Source organism: Pteronotus mesoamericanus, unplaced genomic scaffold, assembly GCF_021234165.1.
Source record: "Pteronotus mesoamericanus isolate MK-2021 breed Mesoamerican mustached bat unplaced genomic scaffold, CSHL_Meso_final contig_202, whole genome shotgun sequence".
Lineage (NCBI taxonomy): Eukaryota > Metazoa > Chordata > Mammalia > Chiroptera > Mormoopidae > Pteronotus > Pteronotus mesoamericanus.
The window spans coordinates 6,337,083-6,357,548 of NW_026555086.1; positions in this window are offsets into that span (position 1 = coordinate 6,337,083).

The window sequence follows — 20,466 nt, forward strand, 5'->3', positions numbered from 1 at the left end:
TTATTTGCTGTGGTTGTTATACAACTGTATGTGTTCGTCAAAACTCATAGAATATAAACTAAAAATGGTGAATGTTACTGGATGTAAAATTTGCCCTGATAAACTTCACTTTAAAAAGCAAAAGTAAAAGCCAATGTCTTTAAATTCTGGCTAGATACCCTTGCTTACCCACGGCAAAAGTCCTGTTCTGTTGTTGGCACAAAGGGAGGGAGACAACGCCATGGTGCAGTCGTGTTCAAGGTCTCCTAGCACCAAGCCAAGACGTCCTCTTTGTCCTCATCCAAAAGACTCAAAGACGTGAGAAGGATGCCTCCCTTCCCATGTGATTCAATGTGAGGGAAACCGTGTCCCTAAGCCACCCCGAGCCACCTCTGTCCCACCTGGGAAAACCATGCCATGTTTTGGGAAATGTGCTTCTTAACTCTCCACCTGCTACATTTTCATCACCACCCAGGCCTGTCTACTTGAAATGACTCCCAGGTACTTGGACCGGAGGGTTGGAGTTCCCCAAATTCTCCTGCCCTGTTGCTCGCTGGCAGCCCTGGGCTGCCCCAGAGAGCGCCTCGCTTACGCACGGTCTGTAGATGGCAATACTTAAATCTCTGGGGGACCTGGCCTTTGTCAGTGCCAACTCTTGGGGGCATTTCGCTGTCATTTGAACGACCCTCAATGCAAGGAAACGACATACGCCTGAGCCTCGCCTGTCCCTCCTCCTCAGTCCCTCAGTCCTCCTCTGCCCCCACCTGCACTGCCTTCCCCGGCCCCATCCCCCCGCCCCAGCAACAACCCATCCCCCCGCCTCAGCAACAGCCCACGAGGCCCACCAGTCAGTCTCAAAGACCACAGTGGAGGGAGAAGGTGACCGCCTTTCACTAGAGGGTGTGATAAACGCTACTGTGTTGTTCTTGACGGCTTCCCTATTTTTTCTGGCACTGGCTCGGAGCCGGGAGTGCTCAGGGCCAATTATTAACGCGAACGTCATCGGCGGTGGCTGCCGTGCTGCCTGGTGTTGCAAAAGCTCAGCCCGGCCTGGCCGCAGTGATCTCTATAATTAACTTCAATGATTCACTGCTGCACACTCACTGTGCTCTTTGCAAGGCCTGCGACATCCATTTGCACGGGAAGCACAACACAAATACTCCCGAGGCCTCCCTTTGGGGGAGTTTCTTAAGCCTTTCCCCCCACCCGTTCTCTGCTGTCTCTTAGTGAAACCACTGGACCCCACCCTGCTCTTCCCTGGCCTGTTGAAAAGCCTAGCCTTGAAACTGGGTCAGGAAGAAGGAACCAAGGCTTGCAGCCCTGAGCTGAAATGCCACCTGTTCAGGAAGGCCTTCCTGGACCACCCTATCTATGACAGTCTCTCCAATTGTTTTATTTTGTCCCCCACCAGCACAGCCTCGCTTTTAACTGTCAGTCGAAAAAGAGGTCTGCTCACCTTATCAGAAGCTTCTCTGTGCCCCGCGTGAAATAATACACTCCCTGATCCTTTATCTCGCTTCTTTGTTCTTTTCCAATGCATTTATCAGCACCTGATGTATTTTATATTTTTTATTTGTTTACTGTTGACTTTCCTCATTAGAATGTAAGCTCTGTCCGCTGGGGCTGGAACAAAGCTTGGCCCATTGCGGATGTCCAACAAATATTTGTTGAATGACTGGATGATTCTACCACTAAGAGAACACAAATAAATAAAAAGACGCTTAAAGGCCACCAGTCTAGAAAAAATAAGTCTGAGGCCCTAAGTTTAGTACTGGGTCTGAAATCCAGTTACATCATCAGCAGAGCCCCCCGCCCCCCGGCCCCCCCCCCACCCCCGCACTCCTGCCTCCGCAAGGCTGTGTCGACATTAGTTTGCTGAGCAAAGGGCTGGGGGATGCGTCATAGCACCAGGTGGCAGAAAATAAGGGAGACAGGAAGGGGTAAGCGCTTCAGGAGAAGCCCAAAAGTGTGGTCCATGGGAGAAGCAGAGTACAGAGAGCAGGCAGACGGGAGCCTTCAGCAAACCCCCAAGAGGAAGCGCCTTTCCTAAAAACGGCTGGGGAGAGGAGAGAAACATGAAAAGTCAAAGGGAGGCCTCGCACCTTTCCATCACCGCGATGGAGCCAGCACCAGCTTCTGACGGGCGGTAGACACACAAGGTGTCCGAGCGGAGGACGGCCAAGGGGCGGAGCGAATGGATCCTTACCTCGCTCAGAGCCCCAGCGACCCGGCCAAGGGCAGGAGAGCCAAGAGCCCGCGAGTCTCGGGGAATCGGCGAGGTGAGCGGATGTGGGCAGCGAACAGACGGTGGAGCCCGCTGGGAGCAAGCACCGGGGACCCCCGGACCCGCTGCCCCGGGCGCTGAAGAAGCAGCGCCCTGAGCCTCTTCGCTGGGGACGAGTTTGGGGTTGAGTGAGGGACTTCAGAAAACGGCGTCCTCTGCCCTGGTGTGCTCGTGCCTGTGTAGGTCCTGCCGGGGCCTCCCGGAACCTCAGGAAACCTCATGTTTTCTAAATTGTACTTTTATGCGCAGCAAGCCCTCAGGCTACCTGGTTAAAAGTTTACATTAAAAATCCTTCGTAATTGGCCCGTTTGAACGGTGCCCTCTGCAGAGTCATCGAGGCAGGCCGTGTTCGTTAGCGGCGCTCCCATAAAATCCAGGCACTTCCACGTCAATCATTCCGGGGTTTCAAACACCGACCGCAGGTCTCCCCAGCCCAACCACACGCCAGCACGAATCAATCAGGGCAAGACGAGCGAGGTGCACCACCTCCTAATCCCAGCTCCCTCCACCTTGGCACTATTGCTCTGCGGTAATTCTTGGTTGCTGGCTGCCCGATGCATTCCAGGGTGGTCAGCGGCACCCCTGGCCTCTACCCACAAGATGCCAGGGGCCCCTCTCTAGTTGTGGCAACTAAACGTGTCCTCAGACAATGCCCAGTGTCCCCTGGGAAGCAAAATTGCCCTGGGTTGAGAACCCCTCTTCTTACTTTCTATCCATTCAAACAGCTGGGATCTGGAAGAAAAAGTCAACTCAGAAAAGACAGTTCTTCTTACATCCAATAAATTCAATTTTTAAAAAGACATTTCTAGAAGGCTTCCCACATGCTAGGCCTTGGCAAGGATCACGAAGCAGGGGTGCCCATGGCCCCAAGCATCTCTCTTGAATGAAGGACAGAAGAGACCAAGGTAGGAAAAACAACTTTATTTTAAAAAAGGAAACTGAAATAACTGAAAATAGAATTCAAACAGTACAAACAGCATGCAGAGAATGCGTCCTAACCCCTTTGAAACTGGCTTCCTGGTTCCATTGCCCCAAAGGAAACCCCCGTTACAAGTTCTGTGTGTTTTCTTCTCATAATATCTCATATTTATGTAAGTGTTTTTGTGTATCTTTGTCTCTATCACTCTTAAAATAACAATAATAACATATGATACCCATTCGGCACCTTATTTTTTTTCATTGAACATTATGCCCTAGAGATTTTTCTGTATTAGCTTATAAGGATGTCTTCCCTTCTTATAACAATGAAGTGAGGTTCCACCGCAGAGCTTACTTCCGCTTACGCAGCCAGACTCTTATTGCTGCAGTTGCATTGTTTCTTGAATGGTTTCAACATCCATTTGCAAGTGTATGGCTCTGTCTATTGGATAACTATTAATGGAAATGAATACATTTATTGAATATATTAATGTCACGTCTCTACCAGATAAATTCTTAGAAGTAGGATTGCAGGTCAAAGAGGATGTGTGGTTTTCATTTCACTACACGTTGACTATTTGCCCTAAAAGGGATTATACCAATTAATATTTCCTACCAATTTACAAAGGCACCTTTTCCCTCAAATCCTTCCCAGCAGTGTGTTTTCAAATGTTTTAATCTCTCTTTGCCAACTAATTGGTGAAAAATATCTGTTTGTTTTCATTTCCATCTTATTAACTCTCAATGAGTTTGGACGCCTTTGGCACGTCTAAAAAGCCTGCTGTGTTTCTTGCTCTGTAAACTGCCCAGCCATGGAAACATCATGCTGAGAGGCTTATCAGATGTCCAAGGGGACACCCAGAAGTACAAGGGGGAACTCAGGGGGGCTTTCTGGGCTGGGGCTCTCATTTGAAAGGCAGTAGCACATAGACGGTATTTACCACCATGGAATGAATGAGTTCACCTGACCAGAGAACGAACAAAGCGGAAGGCAGAAGCCTGAGGGCTGAACCTAGGGGCCGTCCTACTTCTCGACGCCAGGTACCGAAGGAAGGTCAACAGAAGACTGAGGAGCAGCAGCCAGGGAGACAGTTGCAAGAAGCAGGGGCTGAGCAAAGAAAAGTGACTCGGGGGGACAGAGGAGCTGACTGAGAAGTCGAGTAAGAGAAGAAGAGAGGGAGGCTGTTTGCCTCGGACAACGTGGGGTCACTGCCAAACTTGAGATCAGTCTGGATCAGGTGCTGGTGAAGCCACGTTGGACATGGTTGGGGAAGCAGAGACAGGGCTGAGGGGCGATGGTCGCAAGTTATCTGGCTCAGGTGGGAATGAGAAAGATGGAACATAGTTGGCTAGAGAGGAGGGATCCGGGAGGATGGTTTGGTTTGCTTTGGTGTTTTGATGTGGGAGACACCGAGTAGGAGTCTATGCAGGTGAGAATGATCCCGGAGAGAGGCGTTGCTGGGGACAACGAGGGTGTGCCGCTGGAAGGGCCGACTCCTAGGAGGGGAGAGGACTTGGGACGCCAGTGGAGGGCGGCCCACGCCAGTGGATTGAGGAGGGAGGCCTTCTGCTCTGTCCAGAAGCCTGAGAGAGAGTAGGGCTTGAATGTAGGCGGGTTTGTAGGTTTGGGTGGTGGAAAGTGAGACAGCGTGAATCTGGTCGTTTCCGTTTCCTCCACAAAGAACGAGGCAGGTTGTCAGCCCTGGGTGAGGGGCGAGGGGGCGATGCAAAATCGTTGAGCAGGAGGAAAGCAGGACTCAGACATCCCTCTGAGCAGGACAGGGCCTTCTCCGGGGAACCCTGCTAGACGTGCCTGGCGAGATTTAATGTCCCTTGGAACCCTGCCTCGCTTCAGGCAGCGCTGCGACTGAGCAGTGAATGCGACCTGGTGGAAGGCTTTGTGCTGCACAGAGTGGTTAATTTTGAGGTGTCTGATCTCGACACCATTCACGGAGTTATTTATGTCTGAAATGATGAAAATTCCCTCCCCCCACTTCAGGCCCATAAAAAGTGTGGGGAAGTGGCCAGAATACCAGCCTGTGTTCCTGGGTCGTGTGGATTACCGCTGTCACGGGCGTGTTTCGCGCCCCCATCCATCTTCAGCCCAGACTCCCCAGCTCACGCCTGTCAGGACGGGGCGCTGACCCCTGCCGGGGCCGGGTTCCCGTGCTTGGGCACCATGTGGGCCTGAACACGGCCTGCGAGCAAGTGCTTTTAATAAGCGTCAAGCTTCCCAGTCTCTTCTCTTTCCTGGCCCCCTCCGATCGTTCAGACGGCAGACCCCGATTCCCCACTGAGTGTGGGGTATGGTTTCCTCCCTAAGCACACCCTCGCCACTGGATGGGCTGTGTCCCGGGTCCACGGGGGTCGTGGGCCCATGGTTTTGTGTTACTCCATTTCTACATCAACTAGATTCAGGATCCTGTTTTCTAGAAAATGCTGCTGGAGGAGATGTGTAGGAAGAGGATCATCTGAGACAGCCCCTCGCCTCCGGCTTTGCCATCTGACAGTCTTAATCTTGCGCATGTGTGTGTGTGTGTGTGTGTGTGTGTGTGTGTAATTTAAATAAAGAATGGATGCAGCATGGCACTTCCTCTCACAATTATTTTTATTAGCACCTCTCCACCGCCCGCTCTCTCCCCTGTCACAGAAAACTGAGCGTCTAGCACAGAGCCTGGTACATTGCAGGCACTCAGTCGACGTTTGTTTGGTGGGGTGAAAGAAGGAACAGGAGGGGTAAACCCACATATGCAGCAATTGTTATAATGAATCAGTACTTCGTATGTGCCAGGCCCTCTGCTAACATTTTACAAAACGATGTCATTTACTCTTCGCCGGAGGTGATGGCCATGTCCCCGCACCACAGATGAGAAGATAGCAGCTCCGCCAGGTCTCATTGCTTACTGGTCTCCTACCACATAAGTGCTCATGCAGGGTTTTGAACTGAGGACTGTCTGGTTCCACAGGCCATGCTCTTGAGCACTCTAGTGTCATGCTGTGTGTGACAGCAGAGGGGCCAGCGTGGAAAGTGACACTGTCCTGAAACCATTTGCTCCATGGCTGCGAGAGTGCAACCCTCTGCGTCAAAGGCTGGCTAGGGGAGCGTGAGTCAGCGCAGGCTGAGTGGATGGGCGAACAGCTTCCTGTTCAGAGGAAGACGGAATGGAGTTATGTGGGGACCTGCCTGGGGCCATCGCGCTGGCTTATGCACAGTCCAGCCAGGTGGGTTTGGCTATCCCCGTGTCTTGCGCTGTCTCGGCACAAGAGAACGAAGTGCCAGCCTCTGGAATGAATTCCCTGCGGCCTCCTCTGATCAAGTGGAATTTGGATTGAGTAGGGCTTGTTGACTTGTGTGCTATGTTTAGTCCTGTCTTGGTTGGCGGTAGGCTCAGTGCGGTGACAATGGCTGTGACATCGCCTGTCCTTCTGACCCTTGAGCCATTGGGCCCATTTGCTCCTCTGAGGAGGACCATCAGAAGAGCCAGCGGGAGGTGACTGTCTCATCGAGACCCTTGGCCAAGCTTTAGGCTACTGACTCCTACAGCCTGGGTGGTCTCCACTCCCACCCACCGCCTTCCCCGCCAAGGATTGGGCAATGCAGTCAGGTTAGGGGGCTGCCTTCCTCTGGCCTTTAGAGAGCATGGGGCTTTCACCCCTTGAGTCTGGGTGTTTACTCCCAAAAGGGCCCAGGAAGCTGACATCGGCACTTGGCTGCACAGCGGTGCAGTGGGCCTGGGTTCAGGAGGGGGTGGGACAAGCTTCAGCCGGGGGGAAGGACAGCCCCACTCTGCTGGCGGGACTGTACTCACTGGCTGGCTGCTGTCTCGCTCTAATAAATTAAATCTGTTATATCATCACTGTTATATGCCTGAGACAAGCACTTCCAAGGCAGATTAGAAAGGAACTTAAGGGGATTAAAAGCTTCTCTTAGTGAAAAACAATGTTTCAGATGGGAAATCCATTTACCAATATGAATTTCAGCAGAAATGCATGTTTTCTTTAATGCAGTGCTACCGCTCAAAGAAAGCGGGGAGTCTCCCCCACGCCTCCGCCCTCTGTGTTGCATGCGTCGTCACGTGGAGTCTGTTGAGTGTAGCCAGCCTCTCACGGAGATTGATGGGTTCCATAAAGTTGCACGAAAACATTTCTCCTTTGTTCAAGGGGGAAAAGGGAAAGTGTCTAATAGGTTTGGAGTATTAAAATAGTGTTGGTTTGTACTGGCCAGCAGGGAAGTTGAGGAGCGAGTACCAGACACCGGAGGAAATAGATTAATTGGAGGTGGAAACAGTCGATTCTCAGTTATCTGCTTGCGGCTTCGCTGCGAGAAGTTGGGAGGGGGTGGGGGAGCTTCCCCGAGCGTTGGCCCCCCTGCCCGGCTGTCTGTCACTGTGTATACTCAGGGAATTGAAAGTCATTTTAATAACCCGGGTCCAATATAATTTGGAAGTTAATTCTGCTGTGGCAGCTATAAAAAAATCATGAAGACAGTCCAAAGGATATGTAATTAATTTTTTTCTATTACTCATAGCTTGGGATCCTCTAAGTCTATACCATTAGAAAGTTGACTTAAAACCATGAGCTAATTCCGCAAAGCCGATGTGGAGCTCCTACCTCAGGGGGCCCTAGAACTTCGGGGAACTGTCGAGTCAGCCCTGAGTTCTCAGCTGCAGGGATTTTCACGGATAGATTCTCTCTCCTGGTGGCTGGTGGGACCCAGAGCTGCTGTCTGGCTCCGTTTTATGTTGCAGGAAGAGAGAAAGGCCAAATGCTGCCTGTTGGGTTTGACCCATGAGTGGGTGTTGATCTGTTGTAGTGACCCGCGGGCAAACTGGAGGGGCCCTGTTCCCACTGTCCCCCATGGAGCTGGGAGCCCGTGACCACGGCCCCGCCTTGGCCACGCTGCAGGAAACCCCTCCGTGACGTGAACGTGGCTGCTCAGAGTGGTGGAGAGGGCTCTTTTGATGGCCAAGGAATGGCAGCTCAAGTCAGAGAAAGGTTTGTTGCAGGGAGATCTAAGACAATGGAGCTGAGCTGGGATCAGACTGTCGACAAGCTCAGCTCTCTCCTCCCCCACCCCTCCTTCCCTCCCTCTCTCTCTTCCTTCCTTCCTCCCCCCCTCTCTTGCTTCCTTCTCCTCTTTCCTCTCGTCTTGCCTGCAGTTAGGCTGAACCGGAGTCTCTCCAAGGTCCCGGGCCTCGGCTGCCCCAGGCCGGCCTCCTGAAGAGGGGAGCCCCAGCTCCGTGCCCCAAGCCCCTGCGTTCCTGTGCAGAGCTCCTGGGGGGCCCCACGGCTCACCGTGCAGGCCTTCCCTTTTGTCACACGGTGCTGGTGCCACATCTGGCGGGGGCTTTGCCTCTTAAAAGGAGAGGCTGAATGTCTGGAGTTACCTTTCTTACTTTTCAGCCCTAATAAAGATTTGCTCACAGTTACTGGGTGCTAATTAGGTGCCAGGTACTGCGTTAAGCGCTCTCCCTGGAATAGCTTCTTAAAGCCTCTCAGTAACCTTGAGAAGAAATACCATCCGCATCCCATTTTACAGCCGGGAAAATGAAGCGCGCCGGGGTTCGCTCACTTGGGCAAGGTGATGCTGCCAGTCCCTCGAAGAGCAAGGCTGGCACCAGGGGCTCTGGCTCTGGAGTCCCTGCTATAAACATCACGGGGCTTCAGTGATCTTTTAACTGCGTCCTTGGGCATGACTTCACGAAAGGCTGTTTTCAGGTTGAAAATACCAGTCTCCAGCCCAAGAAGCCGGTTTTCCACAACCATATGGATGGAGGTGAAAAGAGGGGATTAACGATTACAGATCGTGAGCTGATGCCCGGGACCCAGGGCCTACGAGATTTCTTCACTGTGTCGCCTACAAGCCTCCCCTTCCCCGCAGACCTCTTGCCCCCACTGCCCTTCTACCCTGGGACTCCACACATTTTCAGGATCCTCCTAGAAAACCTGGTGCTAAAATTTTGCTCCATTTTAATTACGCTTCCCAGTGCTTTGCTGTCCGCGGCCCTTCTGAAATTGTTTTAATTGAAGTTCCATGAATCCTGGCGAGTTCAGACGGAGTTCATCTCTAAGCCCATCCTGATTTCATTAAAGATTTGATCTCTCTCTTTTCACCAATAAAACATTTATTATCGTTATCTGTTTCGTAACCATTTTCTCTCTCCAAAGGAAGGCGGGCAATCAACCTCACCTTCATGCCAATAAGACTCAGGAATCAGCTGTTGATTTTCCCAGCACACAACAGCAGTAACGTTAAAAATAATATAATAATCATTCATGAATTCTTTTCCTTTTCAATTAAGGCAATCCTCATTCAAGAGGAGTTTTTAAGCCTGCAGGTGAGGGTATTTATGAATTGACTGCACACAGGGCTTAGGAAGGAATCATCTTCCTCAATATAGGTGGCGTGGGTTTTTTCCACCAAGTTCAGTAGATGTCAGGGCTGTTTAATGCTGAAGGAGAAATGTTTTGCTAACACTGTCCTCCCACTTCTTACCAACAGGAGGTAAGTTACGGGAAACAAAGTCACAGATGAACCAAATAATGTCAAAGAAACACCCTACTGCCGAGTAGCGCTTGTTGACCCCTGAGTGCGAATAATGAACAGTTAATTAGTATTAAGCCATCACTGCCCAGTCTGGGCTGGGATCACAGTTGACGCCCGGGAGTCCGTCTCCAGTCTGTGTTTGTGACGACCCCGTTCCACGCGGCTCTTAGCAAACCCAGTACCTGGATTTGAGTCACAATGTTTTTGTTAAGACTTCAGCTGCAGCTCCTTCTAGATCTTTGTTTCATGTATGTAATATACTTAAAATGCACTAAATGACAGTTTATAATATCATTATCTACAGTTAAAGACATTATAACTTCAAAAATGAAAAGAAAGTGTAGCCATATGTGGAAATGGTCTATTTTGTGCCCTTTTCACCTCCCTCCCTCCGAGCTTCAGCTGGACCAGACAGGCAACCGTATAAAAATCATACGTCTGCAAAATCATTTTGCTGTTCTAGCCCACAGTTGTCATGAAAGGAAACTGGGTTATTTAGACAGTAAATAACAACTGAGGACTAATTTATTTTGCCTTCTCCTCTCCTCCTTTGCTTTGGTCCCAGGTTCCAATATGTTCTTTATTACATGGTTTGATGATTCAGGGATGGCTCAGCAACTTAGCTGCCCGCCACCGCCCCCCGGCCCTCCCCCTCCAGCCCCCGATAACATGGGAGTTGATTTAAAACTTCACTCTGAACAGCCCTGGGGTTATTAGGAACAGTGTGGACCGAGTATGGATTAGGTTTAAAAGTAATAAAAAAGTAAACCTGTTGGTTAGGTGAAAAATTCACTATCAGATTCCTGAGTGCAGCGTTCCTTTTCATGTGCAAACGACACTAAATGAGGCATTTAATTCAACAAATCCAGAGTTCTGATCCGCCAGAAATAGAGACTGGGTCAGTTCAATTTGTAACAAACGATCTCCGTATGATCAAAGTCCTGAGCGCTGATTTCAACATGCTGCTTAAATTAGTCTAACACCAAAGTCTTTGGCTCGGAGACAGTATTTGGAATGTCTTACCAGAGGAGAAATTCCTTCTCACACATGGTTCTAATATCATGCCATGCCAGCTTCGCTTTTTAATGGGCTGACAAGGAGGCGCGGTGCTAACTTTCTGACTCCAGAAAGTTCTGGTGCTGTCACCCGCAAACCAGCTCGGATAATTTTTCCTTGGCTTCCTTATTAAAGGGCTGAATGAAGGGATTGTGCGGCTTTCTTAATGTCACTCGGTCTGTTTGCCATAAATTCAGGCGCTCACGATGAAAGCCTCACTCACATTTCGCTGGGAAATGGAATCAAGGAGAATGCACCCAGGTTCACAATAAATAACTAAGCGTGAGTTATTAAGTGAATTTCATATACCAGGGCCTTATTACATCAGCAGTTTCGATAATGGCTTCTGAAAAAAAAACACATCTATGTGTTTTGCAGCCAAAAGCGTGGAGGGGCAGGGTACCCAGAGGGCGCCGGGGTGGACAGGCAGAGGCAGCTGGGGCGAGAATGGAATAGGTGGTATTTGAAAAACAATATAATATTTACATTTTTGCATGCTGTTTGCCTTTTTAGCTCAGCGGGGAGACTGGCAGGCCTGTTGGCCCACATGACGCGCATCGCTGCAGGCTTCCTGCCTGCAATTGTTTGTTTTTTTGCAGAAGGAAGACTTGGGGTTGTTTAGACTATGAGCCTAATTTTAGAGGATGATAATTATGTTGCTTCTCCACCACATATTTTCCAGAATTTGCTGCCCCATGAAAATAACTTGCATGTGTGTCCAGCCTGGCTGGCAGCCAGCCTGATGCCCACGGCCTCAGTTCTCCATGTCACCCTGGGGGACTCGCAGGGACCGAGTTGGGCTGGCACTGTGCGGAGGATAGGGCTTCGTTTTGAGAGGCAGGAGAGCTGAGGGTGCATTCGCACTCCATCATCCTCTTGGCTGTTGGGTTGGTCATAACTTCCAGGACAGTATTTTGCAGACCATTGCTCCCATTAAACGCTCTGCAGGGTGCCCGGATCCAACAAGTTTGGGGGCCTTTGCCAGCTCCATCCTCGCCTTGGTGACCCACCGTGCGTGCAGGTTCATCGTCCACGGTGTCTTCAACCCAGCTCAACCCTACCCATCCTTCCGGCCTCTGATTCTCACACACGCCCTTTCTTGATGGTGTAAATCGTGACTGTAGTCAATCCGCCAGTGACTTGTGAAGTGATTTGATAGTGTGGCATCCACTCTAGACCGGCTCCCTGAGAACCAGTGCAGCCTGTTTGGTAATGAATCTCGGTGCTCAGCACGATGCCTGTCATGTACTAGATGCTCAACGAGGATCTGACAATTCGCTAAATGAAGGCGGTGTTCCTAAACTTCAATGAGCCTTCTAGTCAACTGGGAGGAGTTTATGAAAATGCAGTTTCTGACTCAGTAGGTCTGGAATGAGGCCCGAGAGTCTGTATTTCTAGGGTGTTCCCATGTAATGTTGATGTTGCTGCATTTTGGAGGAATTAAAAAGTTTGACTGCCTTTCATCCCAAATATATTGAGCCCTGTTTATCCCTTCTTAGTAGAACACCTACTAAGATCTGTGAGCTGAGGCACAGTGTATTCATGTATAAATGCTCTTAAAAGACTTTCGCAGGTTAAACCATTACAGTCTTCAAATGTGGTACTCTGAAATTGTTGCTGAGTCAGCTCGGGGATGCAGGGAGGGGAGCTTCTGCAAGCCCAGGGTCTGATGAGGTACATGCAAAGGTCACCAGGGGACCTGGGACATCAAGAGGGGACTGGACTCAGCCTGGCTGAACTGCCCTTTCCTACTCACTCCTCCGAGCCTGGATGTGTGAGGCTGGGGTAACAGAACAGTCTGTGTTCTGAGCTCAGGATAGTACAGATGCAGGGAGGCAGCGGTTGCATAGATAGTATGGCCCAGAGAGTATGAGAAAAATAAGAAAAAAAGCTCACATAAAATAATACAAAGAACTGTGCAAATTCAGTGGTAAAAAAAACACAAATCATTCTTTAAACATGAACAAAGCATTTGAACAGATACCTCACATAAAAGACATACAGATGACAAACGACCGTATGAAAAGATACTCGACATCCCTTGTTATTAAGGATTTGCACGTTAATATCACAATGAGTCACACATCTACGAGGTGGACTAAAATCCAAACCACTGACCGTTCCCACAGCTGGATGCGCAGCAGCAGCAGCGCCCCTTCCCTGCTGGCGGGAATGCAAAGTGCTACGGTCGCTTTGAAAGGCGTGCTGGTAGTGTTTTACAAAGCTAAATGTGCTCCAAACATATCATCCAGCAGTTGAACCTTTAGGTATTTACCCAGCTGATTTGAAAACACATCTACACAGAAATCCGCCCGTCAGTGTTTAGAGCAGCTCTCTTCATAATCGCCAAAAGCTGGAAGCCACTGAGAGGCCCTTCAGCTGGTGAATAAATAAACAAACTGTGGCACGTCCAGAAAGAAAATAGTATTCGGCAGTAAAATGAAATGAGCTATCAAGCCATGAAAAGACATGGATGACCCTAAAAGGTGTTGTTACGTGAAGAAGCCAATCTGAGAAGGCTACGTACTGTATTACTTCCATTGTATGACATTCCAGAGAAGGAGAAAACTAGAGAGACAGTAAAAAGGTCAGTGGTTGCCAGGGGTTTGAGGTGGGGTGGGGGAGGGTTGAACGGATGGTAAGTTTGCGGGGGGGGGGGTCAGCGAAACCTTCTTCACCACTATTGTGATGGTGAATGCAAGGTATTATGCAGTTGTTAAAACCCACAGAACTTCACAGCACAAAGCGTCAGCCTTAATGGCTACCTGTGGGAAAAAAAACCAACATTTTTTTAATTTTGTATAGAAATAACTTAGGAGGTTGAGGGATCCCAAGATGGAATGCAGAATGTGACATGGCAGTATAACTGTATCACACATATATGAAACAATCTCATTGAAGAGGATGGTGGAATATGGTGCTAACCTCTGTAACTTTGGAAATGCGTGGGGCTGTACGATCACAAAGAGAGTGCACGTAAGCACTCTGCTCTAGTTGGTAAGGTTGCTTTGCACATAGGTGTGTGCTAACGATTCTGTACCACTCTGCCTGTAACCTGGAACTGCACAGTGAGAAAACAATGTCAGCTGTTGGGGAGCCAGGTTTTCACAGTGGGAGTGGCTTACAGACAAGCAAGGAGAGGAGGTTAGAATAAGACAGAGGTAATGGCCTAGAGCTGGAGACACCAGAATGAACTCATGTCCAGCTTAACATAGTAACATAGACTTACACGTGGAAGTATTAATACATATGTATATATATTCATGGGTTAGTATACATGCATACCTCTCCTTTCTCTGTCAGCTGAGAGGACTTAGAAGAAACAACATCCCAGTTGTATTGTCCACACCTAGAGCCCAGATTTTGGTTTCTAATACCCTTCTCTGATAAAAGGGATGAGGGTGGGGAGAATTGTCTATTCTAGAACTCTAGGACAGGGCACGAAGTGTACAAGACGATTCTGAAGCATTTCGTAGTGCCAGGTTGTAAGAAAGTGCTGAAAAACAGAAACACAGCCAGAAAACCAAACCCATAATGATGGGACTATGTCAAAGGGATGTAGGGCCCAACAGAAGGACTCTTGCTGACCGGAGCTAAAATGATTTGAGCCACAAAATAAAGTAATACTGAATTGTAACCTAAAGGATAAAATGAATACCCACAAGGCCATGCTAATGTGAATAAATGATTGCTCATAAATAAAGAGGGGTTGGGGGAACAAACCAACTTTTTGTGCAGAAGAATTCAAAACAACGTAAGTAGAAACTGTGCCCCCAAGGAGGGGGAGCACGTTGCCCCACTCTTCAGTGTGGCTGCACACAGCAGCTTCCTTCCAAAGAGGGCAGCATGGGAAAGGAGATAAGAGACAATAACTTTATTGTGGAGGAACCTGGAAAACACTACCTCAAGCCAGACGAACAAGGTCAACATCCACACTGATGAGTCATGTTGACACCACGTACCCTTGATACAATGGAAAGAGAACGACTTTTTACCTCTTCCCACAACGCATTAGTCAGTCTGATCACGGGGAAAACATCAGACACACCCCACCCGAGGGCCATTCTGCAAATCTACCTGATCTGGACTGCTCAAAGCCGTCAAGGTCATCAAAAACCAACGGCTGACAGCCAAGAGGAGCCCACCAAGACATGGCAGGTACATGTAGTCTGCTGCTGGGTGGGATCCTGGAACAGAAAACGGACATTAGGAAAAAAGTGAGAAAATCTCAGTGAAGTACGGACTTCAGGTTAATACTAATGACAGTATTCATTCATTAACTATGACAAGTGCGCCACCTGAACATGCGATGTTACTAGTGGGGGAAACTGGGTGGAGAGCATACAGGAACTCTGCACTCTCTTTGGAATAACTCTATAAATCTAAAATTAAAATGTATTAAAAATTTATTGTCATAATATGAACAATAACTTTCCCTGGGAAGGATGGCGTTAGCGGAAGTTGAGTGCCTCCTGCATGCCAGGCACTCTACTAGACGCCCCTCGTCCCAGAAGCTTCTTGAATCTTTACCACGGCCCTGTGAAAAAGTAACGCAAAATTTCCAGATGTAGGAAGGGGTGGGCAGGGAAGGTAGATAAATGGTCAAGGCCAGATAGCTATTGTGAGAAAGGGGAGAATTTTACAAAACCTAGAGTTTTTCGCTTTTCCCTCAGCATGCTGAGGGAGTTGTTGTGGACCCTCTGGCTGCCACCCCTTTCGCCGGTAATGCTGTGTCCTGAGATTGAAAGGCATTTCCACCCGGTGTCTGGAAGTTCTAGCTGTGACCTTCTGCTGGACACCCTCGCTGCGGCGGGGCTCATGTCTGGGCAGAATGGTGTGGAGCCCTTGGCGTAGCAGGAAAGGCCAAGGTGGGAGGGGCTCCTGGCCACGCAGGAAGGGCCTCCCTGGACCTCAGCCCCTGTCTGGTGGGCACGTGGCGCGGCCTGTCCCGGCTCTCGCCAGCGAGGCCTGTGGGCGGGCCTGGAGAAGGGCTTCTCTTGTTCTGTCACTCTTGCTCATGAGCTTCCGCGGGCTGTTTCGTGTGATGCTCACGGCCTCCCTGCCTGGAAACCCTCATCAGCAACGCTCGCTGCTACTGGTCCCCGGGCCCACGCTGTCGCTCCAACCCTGCGGGCTCTCTAGCGGTGGACCTGCTCCGCGGCCAGCCTGGGTTCCTACCCCAGCGCTGCAGTTCACGAACTGGGTGACCTAGGAAAAGCTACATAACCCCTCAGACCCTCGATTTGCTCGCCCATAAAATGGGGCAACAACAGTTCCCGCCTCATAGGTTGTAGCGAAGGTTAAATGCCACAGTGCGCTGGTGCTTGCCTAGAACAGGTGTTTGACAAACGCCAATATTACTATATTGTCCTCACTGCCCCTACATATTTCTGCACCCTTTTATCCCACTCTCTTCCAATCTCAAAGTGCCTGTCATCTCTACGCAACCATATCTCTCCCCTAAGTTGTCCCTTTTTCTTCCTCAGGTCCTCCACTTTGTCTGCCCTTAGCAGGGGCTTCTGGGACCGTGCACAGCTACCCTGAGGGTGAGGACTGGGGGGTGAATGGAGGGGTCGGGACCATTGTCCCCTGTTGTGTAAGGAAAAGGAGGAGCCGTGCTTCCTGCTGCCCAGTGGGGGCGCTGCCTCCCTCTGGTTCCCCGGTTGCCCCCACAGGGCACCGCCTTGGGCATCGGATGTGGCTCTTGGGGTCAGGGATCACGCTCCCCGTTGCTGGCACATGGTGCCACCCCTCCCCTGCAGCTTCTTCTTTGCCAGAGGGGACTAAGCACACGGCATCCCCACCAGATCTCTGTCCCGTGTTCCCTGCCCCAGAGTGGGTGACCTAGGAGCCCTGGTTTGGAAAACGGGCTGCAACGGCTCCAAAGGGACTGCCCCGCTCCGCTCCGGCTTTGCTGCTCCTCCGAGCCAGGACGGGAAGCCCGTGTCCCAGCTTCAGATCCTGCATTCTGACAACTGCGTCATCTTCTATGAAAGGGTGGGAACAGGAGTGGGTCCTCTCCCTTTATAAAAAATTCTTCAGTCGAGCACAAGAACATGGGAACTCCCGTAGACACCTCAGCGAATGTGTAAAAATTGCCAGTGGCCTGTGAAGGCTGAAATCTTGGCCCCGTTCCACCAGGTCATAGAGATCCTTCTCCGATGGCATATGCTTAGTGCAGCTGAATTCAGAAATTCGGAAGTCCAGGACGAAGGAGACACGTGTGTCCTTGTACCTACCTGCATTTAGAGGACACGTATTTATGTTTCTGCAGCTCTCAAAATGATGATAACAATAACAGAAGAGAAAACCCTTTCCTCTATTCATTTTCTTTTTTCTCCTAAACGGTGGAGGGAGTCTCCAGAGAAACAGACCTAAATGCCATGCAATCTGCTCTCAAGAGAAAGAATTCAGAGACACTCTGGGTCAGATCAAGCTTCTCGTCTCCTTAAAAAGGCCACTTGGATGGGGCTTAAGCGTCTTTGTTCCCTCAACTCAAGTTGCGGGAGATACATGTCATTTCGAGAAGTATGGAACTAATTGAGGACTATGTCCAGCTCTTGTTGGGGTGAACAGGGCAGATAAATAAAAACTCCATCGCACATAAATCTTTGCTCCCAACATCAAAGAAGCAGGATCCTGCTAAGTGTATTTGTATAATGCAGTAATTTATGCAAAAAGCAGCTTTGATAAATGTCCCCTAATTTATTGTCATGTATCTCAAATCAAAGTCAAACATTTACAACCTGAGCCTGAAGGAAGCCAGGCCTCAGAGAGCCGAAGGGGTTTGAAGTAGTTAAAGCTATGTTGGGCAAAAGGTTAAACGTGATCTGGTTTGAATGTTCAAAACTTTCTACAAATGATGGGGAAAGAAAGAAGGGACCAGGTTGGCTTCTAAAAATAAAGCAAGGCTGAATTTTCCCAGAGATTTTTCTTCCAAAGACAAACACGATGCGTGTGCTGAAATGGCCTTCGCAGAACAGGCCCGAGGCTACCATCTACCCTGGACATATGGTCACAAGGAGGCAGAGAGGAAGAGGCTGGCCAACAAGTATTGCATCCTTTCTGGATGCCGGGTGCTGTGCTGAGACTTTGTATCTGTTATCTTGTCACTTCTCAACACAAGGCTGGGAGGGGATAGCCTCACCATTCTTATTTTACAGTGGGGGAAACTGCGGCAGCGCGTTAAATGTGGAATTGGAAGACCCAGGAGGCGTAAATAGGCCCCTTTCCCTACTGCATTTGCTCACTTCCTGCATGACCATTTGTTCCAAGGGCGAGCGGAAGTCACTGAGGACGGGGGCTGTCCCCCAAAGTGATGGCCCTGGCTTGTCGGATCTGCCATTTTCCAGCCATGTAACTCTGGGCAAATCCTTAACGCCTCTAAGCCTGAAAATACCCACCTACTGAATGGACCAAAGAGTCATGCCTACTCGACGGGGTTGTCATGCGGAGGAAAAGAGGTGCTGTCGGCAAACACAGGAGGAGTGTTCCATCCATGGGCCTTTTCACTGTGCTCTCCTCCTCCTGGAAAGGGTGCCACAGTCTGGAGCCTCCCCGGGGATAGGAGAGACTAGGGTTCCTCAAACTAAACTCCAGGAAGCTGCCACCATCCCAAGATGCTGGGAAGATGAACACGGCATTTTTAATTTTCAGTCTGAAGAGCTCTGCATGCCCCTGGTCCCTATAAAATAAACTTACAACTGCAGTAGTCACAGAGCTGTAGACAGCAGCTGTTTAAAAGATTTTACTGCCCATCTGGCGGCTTGGTGTGGCCTTAGGCTGGTTCCCGGAGAAACGGCTTTGCTCTGGGATCCCACCAGCTGGACGCTGTATCGCAAACCCACACTCAGATCGCAGCCTTCTGGTTAATAACACCAAGGGAGAGAGAGCGGACTTGTAAAGGGCAGGATGTTTTCTCCATCTGAGGGTTTTAGCCTCCGAGATCGGGATTGTGATGCTCAGCTGGTCTCCATCCAAGGCGAGGGCCTTGGCAGTTCTAAAATCTCCTGGTTCAGAGCGTGGGTGGGTTTAGAGGGGTCTGGAAACATGTTCTGTCATTCACGTGGTGGCTTCTCTGTTCTGGTTGCTGAGGACAGTATGAGAGGGCACGATTCTTCCCATACCAATGGGCACTTTTGAAACGAAGAACTTCCCTTCCATTTCGACTCTTATCTAGAGCCGGGGACAGGGCCCCCGGGCTTCCACGTGAGATCTGGACCACAGTGGTTGAGCCCAGCAGAGACTTTAGGATGCCTTCACTGAGAGAGGGGAGCAGAACCAATAGAATCTGGTCCTTGCGTTTGAATCCCAGGGGTACCGCGTTGTGGTTCTCTGAAGCTTCAGTCCGTTGACTGGCTGCTCTGAAGGCTCGTCTCCTCCCCTGCACAGGGGGCATAGGAACACCCATCCCACGGGGCCGTTTGACACCTGAGATGAGCAACTCATCCTGGCCTCAGTTTCCACGGCTAGGAGACAGAGGGGTTCGCTTTCCACCCGCTCATGCTGCTCCAAGAACCACGATGTATGCGAAGTACTTAACTCAAACACGAGCACACTCCCCAGTTCCCTCGTCCCCTCCCAGCTCGATTGTGCACCCACGGAACCGGGCACTTGAAAATCAAGCCAGCGGCTCCCGGGTTGGTGAACGCGTGGAAGGCATGGAAACTCCTCGCCCTCTCCCCATACCTCGCCCTCTGATCTCGTCCATGAGTTATATTCTGTTTTAATAAATCAGTAATCTAGTTTTAAAAAATCAAATTAGATCCAGGCCTCCACGGGACTCCTTCCACAGTCTGGCTATCCCATTTTAAAAAAGCAGGGACTTTTTAAAGACAGGGCGGGTTTGGCTTTTCCTCCAGAGCATGGAATGGGGGTGGCCAACGCCCTGCTGGAGGTCAGATGCGCCCTCTAGGCACCGGGAACCCTGCAAGTCCCTGAGAAGTCCCGTGGGACTTCAGCCGTGCTGACTGCAGTTCCCGGGTGGCAGGCTTCCAAGGGGGACAGGCTGAGGGCTCGCTCCCCTTCGCTCCTAGTCCTGGGAGGGTCCCAGCCAAGAAGAGAGCCCAGGGCTGTTCCAGCAAGGGCTCCACAGCTTCAAGGGCCCTTTGAAGCCACACAGAGCAAGTGCCAGTGAAAGCCGGGTGTCGGGTCCCACCTGCAAACCGCCCGGAAAGTCAGCTTTTGATTTCAATCTGCACCAGGCTCTCTCCCTCCTTTGTCCTCCTCACCCCACCTCCAAACATGCCCCAGGAAATTGCCAGCACTGGGGGCCCTGCCAGGTCCCCAGGAGCGTGTCCCGTGGGCCCGCAGGGGGAAGCTCTTGGTCCACTCCTCTTCCAGCTGCAGGTCACATCCTGCCAGCCGCTGTGTGTGGACTTCGCGGGCAACCTGAGTGTTGGTGTCTCCATCTGCCTCTGGGTGCTCGGCAGGCTGGCCGATCCAGCGGTGCAAGAGGGTCTGGCGTGTGCGTGTGTTTTGCTTTTGGTTACTCAGCTGCTTGGGTGGGGATGCTGCTCCACTTCACGATGCTTTTGAGCAAATTAGAAAATGGCGCCCCCTGTAGACAGGCACGGGGATCATCAAAGGGAGAGCTTGTTTTCGCAAAGAAAATGGTGCCCTTCCCCCTGGGCAGGCGCAGCGCTGCATAGGGCTCTCTGCTGGGTAACTGGGGCCCAGGCTG